This window comes from Apium graveolens, unplaced genomic scaffold, assembly GCF_009905375.1.
Source record: "Apium graveolens cultivar Ventura unplaced genomic scaffold, ASM990537v1 ctg4460, whole genome shotgun sequence".
NCBI classification, from domain to species: Eukaryota; Viridiplantae; Streptophyta; class Magnoliopsida; order Apiales; family Apiaceae; genus Apium; species Apium graveolens.
This window is the reverse complement of record NW_027418547.1, coordinates 100,906-107,791: the sequence shown is the minus strand read 5'-3', so window position 1 is coordinate 107,791 and position 6,886 is coordinate 100,906. Positions and strand designations below refer to the sequence as shown.

Genomic DNA, 6,886 nt, shown 5'->3' with positions numbered 1-6,886 from the left:
GAGTAAGACTTTAAATGGGGCCCAATTGAACTACACCACTACTGAGAAGGAGCTTTTCGCTATAGTCTTTGGTTTCGAGAATTTCGATCTTATCTACTTGGTACGAAAGTAACAGTATTCACTGATCATGCGGCTATTCGCTATCTGGTTTCCAAGAAGGATTCGAAGCCGAGACTCATTCGTTGGGTGCTTTTACTTCAGGAATTTGAGTTAGAGATCAAGGATAGAAAAGGTACTGAGAATCAAGTAGCTGACCATCTCTCTAGGTTGGAGAATCCCGATTCTACTTCACAAGATAGGATGTTAATCAATGAATCTTTTCCGGATGAGCAGTTGTTTGCAGTTCAGGAGGAAGAACCATGGTTTGCAGATATTGTAAACTATCTTGTCAGCAATGTAATGCCTCCTAATTTGACATCCGCTCAAAAGAAGAAGTTTTTGCATGAGGTGAAGTGGTATATGTGGGATGAACCATATTTGTTTAGACAGGGAGCTGACCAGATCATCAGGAGATGTATCCCGTTCTGTGAGACGGAGGGGATATTACGAGACTGCCATTCCACAGTTTATGGTGGACACTATGGTGGTGAGAAGACGGCAGCTCGTATTTTGCAAGCAGGTTTTTTTTGGCCTACTTTGTTCAAGGATGCTCATCAGTTTGTCTTAAGGTGTGATCGTTGCCAAAGAGTGGGAAATTTGACGAGGAAGGATGAGATGCCATTAAATGTGATGCTTGAAGTCGAGGTCTTTGATGTTTGGGGAATCGATTTTATGGGGCCTTTTGTCTCGTCTTGCAATAATCAGTACATCTTGCTGGCAGTCGATTATGTCTCAAAATGGGTCGAAGTTAAAGCTTTACCGACAAATGATGCAAAGGCAGTGCTAAATTTTCTTCATAAGCAAATTTTCACAAGGTTTGGAACACCTCGGGTAATCATAAGTGATGAAGGATCGCATTTCTGCAACCGTAAGTTCACTTCTATGATGCAGCGTTATAATGTGAATCATCGAGTGGCTACTACCTATCATCCGCAAACAAATGGTCAAGCGGAAGTGTCTAACAGAGAGATAAAACGCATTCTAGAGAAGGTTGTTTGTCCGTCAAGGAAGGATTGGTCTTTAAAGCTCGATGAAGCTGTTTGGGCTTACAGAACAGCATACAAAACTCCACTTGGTATGTCCCCATTTCAGTTGGTGTATGGTAAGGGATGTCATCTACCTGCGGAGCTTGAGCATAAGGCCTACTGGGCATTGAAAAAGTTGAACCTGGATTTAGATGTAGCTGGTAAGAAAAGAATGCTTCAGCTTAATAAACTTGATGAATTTCGACTTCAAGCGTACGAGAATAACAAAATGTATAAGGAAAAGGTGAAGAGGTGGCACGATAGGAAGCTACATCCTAAGTTATTTGTGCCGGGGCAACAAGTTCTCTTATTCAACTCTCGGCTCCGACTTTTTCCAGGGAAGTTGAAATCGAGGTGGTCTGGGCCTTTTATTGTAAAAACTGTGTTTCCACATGGAGCGGTGGAAATTTTTGAGAATTATCCGGACCAAGCATTCAAGGTTAACGGTCAGTGTTTGAAGCACTACTATGGGGAAATGGCAAACCGAGAAGTGGTTAGTGCCATTTTGTTGACTACTTGAGAAGGGTACGAAACGTCAAGCTAATGACGAAAAAGAATCGCTGCGTGGGAGGCAACCCATGAATTGTTGTTACAGGAACCCTTAGAAGTTAATAACCTATCCAAAAACACAAAAAAATCAAAAAAAAACAGGGGCTGAAAAAAAAAATTCCAGTGACCCCCTGAGCGCCCGCTCAGCTTTGCTGAGCGACTGCTCAGGGGTCGAGTACCAGAATTTTTTTTACAGTTCAGAAAAAAAAACAAAAACACAAAAACCCATCACAGCCCATAAACCCACGAATTCTTTTCCCATTACCCCATGATTTTATCCCTCAACCCCACTCCTAATCTAATTTAACCTACTCCACACCCTATATATACATACACATATCCTACATATCTCCCACAAATTTCCTACACTTAAACTCTCTCCCAAGCACCAAAACTCAGTTCTTACACACTTTTATTCACGAATCAATGGCACCCAAGAGAGCACGCACTATTGACAGCAGCAGCACAGTTCCTACTGCTGATTCATCGAGGGGTACTGCTGCAAGGCCTCGGTTAACTGACAGAGCCGCGGAGGAGGAGTACACTAGGCTGTTGGGGAAGCCGATTCTGAAGGAGAGAGGGTTTTTACCATCGGGGAGGTATGGTGAGTTGCTGCCCATGATTGCAGAGAAGGGGTGGATAGCTTTTTGTGAGTCACCCGAAGCGGTGCCGATGAGCATTGTTCGCGAGTTCTACGTGAACGCGAAGGCCGAAAAGAATGGGTTTTCTGTGATCCGGGGGCTGACAGTTGATTATCACCCTGCGGCGATTCGCCGTGTGATTGGACAGCGAGAGAGGAAACCCGAGGAGGAAAACTGGAATGAGAAGACTACTGAGGATTTTGACTTGGATTTGATTTGTGCGACTCTCTGTCGACCGGGCACTAATGAGTATCGTCACTTTCCGGCGATCACCATGAACAGGTATGCCCGTGCATGGAATGCATTTATTTGTGCTAATATTTTGCCTTCTTCGCATGCACACGAGGTCACAGTTGAGAGAGCACAGTTGTTGTGGGGAATTCTGAATGAGGAATACTATGTGGACCTTGGTGAGTTTATCTACCAAGGAATTCTGAAGTTTTTGAGGGGAGCGAAGCATATGAACATCCCTTATGCATCCACGGTTACGAAGCTATGCCAAGCAGTGGGAGTGAACTGGCCGGCTCATGAGCAGTTGCATTTGCCGGTAGCTCCGATTGATTTTGGGACGCTGAATGGGATGCAGGAGTGGACCGGTGGTGAGCCTGAGGAGCATGGGCTGGGTTATCATCTTCCAGGAGGGCGTCCAACACGAGGTGCTACTGTGGCTAGGCCAGGGCGTGATGAGGATGGTTCTTCGAGAGCTCAGGAGGGTGCTGGGATGGTTGATGCCCAGTATAGGAGGCTTACACGGTGGATGGATGCTATGTACGAGACACAGAGCAGATTTGCTCAGGAGCTCACCCTTGCGTTAGGGACTACTTTTCGGGGCCTTGGAGCTAATATTCAGTGGCCAGTTTTTGGTGAGGACTCTGCATACCCGCCACCTGATACTCCACCCACTGAGGGTGATGATGATGATGACTCCGAGTAGGTATACCCTGTGTTCCTTTCTACTACCTTCACTGAGGACAGTGAAGATTTTAAGTTTGGGGGTGGTAGTTAAGGAATATTGTGTGTGTGTCATATAGCTGCATATTCATGATAGCTTAGTTCATATAGTTGCATAATTTAGGCCATATAGTTTTTTTTATATAGCTTTTATTGTTTATCATGTCACGTAGCTCATGCATTTACCATGATCCCTTTTGCAATGATTTATCGACTGAATTGTGATATTGATACGAGTGTAGTGATAGCATTAAAGTGATATTAAGTTGTGTAGGTTGATATGCATGCTAGAAACACTTGTAATTCCACTAAGTCTTAGAGAATGCGTAAGGGCTAGATTGTTGTTATGATTTGGTTGTTTTCGAGGTCAATTTATTTATTATGCTTAGAATTCGATAATAGGTTCTTAGTGATAAAGGCATGAAAAAGAAAAAAATTGGAGAAAAAAAAATGGAATTTGTTGCTAGTTGTGGCTAGGCGTCAAATGGCTAGTAGCGGGCTCGCATATGGTGCGAGTAGTCTAGGGTTGGGCAAAATGGAGCGAAACGCACTTGCTCAGAAGTTATTAAAAAAAAAAAAAAATTATGCATAATTGATCAAGAGTGGGCTCTGTGGTATTCGAGTTATTAAGTTCTTAGGGGACTTTGTGCCTAGTGACCTAAGGCTTTTAGAGTCTGGGATCCGCTAACCTAACGCTCGTTACATGGATACCATTGTATAAGTCTTTTGTGGACCTCACTCATTGCACGGTCAAATAAGCATTTGTGTTGTGAATAAAAAGCATGATTCCGTAATAAGCTCCAGAATTCTTGTAGTGTTGTATATCACTTTGTGCCTAGAATTTTTATTCTTTGTATAATCATGGGATTGCCTTGAGGATAGTCGAGTCATAATAATTGGTCTAGTTCCGAAGCATATCTGTTAAGCATTTGCACACACCACGTTTCTGGTTTATGTCCGTTTACATGAGTTTATTGATCTTTAGTTCTCTAACTGCATTGGTTGAGATGTTGCAATTTGGTTGGTTAATTGTAGTAAGGGGGATCGCTGCATTTTCATATAGATTGCATTCATGCATGTTTTATATTTGTTTTTGAGTCTGTGACGCTTGAGGACAAGCATCGATTTAAGTTTGGGGGTGTGATAAGTGGCATTTTATACCACTTAGAACGTCTTAAAATGGCTTAAATTGGTGTCTTGAAATCAAGTATTTTGTGTATTTGATGCGTATTTCTAGTGTTTATGCATTTCAGGGTATTAGTTGCATTTCGGGGGAGGAATCATCAAGAATAAGCCTTGGCATGTGTTCCATTGCGAGAGGAAAGAAACGGCAGATTACGGTGAAGAAACGGAGAAAAATCAGATTTTTTCCAGTGGAGGTTTGAGCGCCCGCTCAGCATTGCTGAACGGGCGCTCAGAGCGGCCGCACAGGGTCGGGAAAAAAGATATATTATTTCAGGACTTCTACTTCTGTTTGGTTTCCACTTCTATGTAATCTGAGTTTTATGGGACTATTATATAAGTAGATTTGAGACGTTTTCACAAGTGTGGAAAAAAGAAGATCGTGTTTTTACGCAAGGAGCAAAGGAGATAAGGAAGAAGACCGATTTAGCACACCGCAACGAAGAGGAAGCATATTTTCTTGTGATTCTTGTTTCGTTGTAAGGTTGGATGCTAGTTTTCTTGCTTTGAACTTATTTACTCTTGTGACGTACTCTGTTTTAATATAATTAGTTTAGTTATTATTTTCTTGTGTTTGTTTATCATGATTTCATATGAACCCATGATGACGATAAGTGCTATTATGGGTTAATCGTGATCATGGGGTTGTAACGGATTTACTATGGAATTCTTTAGTTAATTGTTTAATACCTTAGTGTGTGATGATTGTATGATATCTAGTATTGGTTGTGCGTATTCGTCTTATGTGCGTCGCGAACATATAAGATAGGGTGTTAATCTCTTGTGAAGCGACGGTGGATCTCGAGATTTAGAACTTGCCATGCTAGCATAGGTTCATGTACGTTGTGCATGATCAGTGGATAACTCTAACAGTTTTATTTGCCCTATGTAATCAAAAGGAATAACTTGCGCCCTAAATCGTTGTGTTGTCAATTTCTGTAGACATATAGGAACTCAACATAATTGATGACTATTCAACTTCTATCTTAATTGTGGATGCTTGGTAGAATGGTATTAGTACAATGAAAGTTGGCTTTTATCAGTTTCGTGTTATTCGATTAATATCATCACTGTCACATGCTAAGGTAATAACAATGGCTATTGAAGGAAGTAATAATGAAGTTGTGATCTCATGAGTGTTTTATTATTGATAATTTGAAGTGTTAAGTAAGTGATTAATTAAGTATTTAATTGTAGTTAATATTTAATCAACAATCTTAAGTGTTAGTGTCTTAACGTTGAGAAGTAATCATACATTGGTGAGTGAGTTTAATTAGACAATAATTTAGTCTGAGTCTCTGTGGGAATGAACTAGAAAGTATTCTATATTACTTGCGAACGCGTATACTTGCGTGAATATTAGTGCGTGATTTCGCCCTAACAAGTTTTTGGCGCCGCTGCCGGGGACTCGGCGTATTTGTTTAGTTTATGTACTTACCATCATTGGTCATTAGGACTCAGTGATTAGGACGTAGTAGTTAATTATTGTTTCTGATTGTGTTTCAGGTACTTTAGCAAGCGTTTATGCAAACTCGTTCTCGTGCTCGCAAGAGGACTTTAGATACAGCTGAGGAGACAGACGAAGTTCTTGATATTCCGGAGAAGTTAAATTTTGAGGATTCGGATTCAGGAACTGAGCGGAAAGAACCAATAAACATGGGAGATCGTATTGTTCAAGCTGATCCAGCTCTTATGGATTTTTCTCGGCCTAAAATTGATGACATTCAGTCAACCATCCTTCATCCGGCTATTCAAGCTAACACGTTTGAAATCAAGCCGGGCACTATTCAGATGGTGCAGAATTCTGTTTCTTTTGGAGGAGCGGCAACTGAAGACCCCAACATGCACATAAGGAATTTTGTAGAGATCTGCAGCACTTTTAAGTATAATGGCGTGACTGATGAGGCTATCAAGTTGAGGCTTTTCCCATTCTCACTGAGGGACAAGGCTAAAGACTGGTTACATTCTGAACCAGCTGGGTCCATCACTACGTGGCAAGATCTTGCGCAAAAGTTTCTGGTGAAGTTTTATCCGATGGCAAAGACTGCTGCTATGAGGAGTGCTCTTACTCAGTTTGCGCAGCAACCTACAGAATCTATGTGCGAGGCTTGGGAGCGCTACAAGGAAATGTTGAGAAAATGTCCACATCATGGAATGCCGGATTGGATGGTGATCACTAGTTTCTATATTGGTTTGGGGGCCCAATCTCGGCCCATGCTCGATGCAGCAGCTGGAGGCGCCTTATGGGCTAAAAGCTATACTGAGGCATATAATCTTATAGAGACGATGGCTGCAAATGAGCATCAAAACCCAACTCAGAGGATGACGTCAGGCAAGGTAGCAGGTATTCTGGAAGTTGATGCAGCCACCGCTATTGCAGCCCAGCTCCAAGTGCTATAAATGAAGGTTGATTCTTTGGCTACATATGGAGTTAATCAA

At 41.9% G+C, this 6,886-nt stretch overlaps 1 non-coding gene across 1 annotated transcript; it reads right to left on the bottom strand.

Annotated features, from left to right (window-relative positions):
* Nucleotides 1-6,496: 6,496 nt before the first annotated feature.
* Nucleotides 6,497-6,603, bottom strand: LOC141701868 (small nucleolar RNA R71). Its single transcript, XR_012566931.1, has one exon. It is a non-coding gene; the product is annotated as a small nucleolar RNA R71 (small nucleolar RNA).
* Nucleotides 6,604-6,886: the final 283 nt, after the last annotated feature.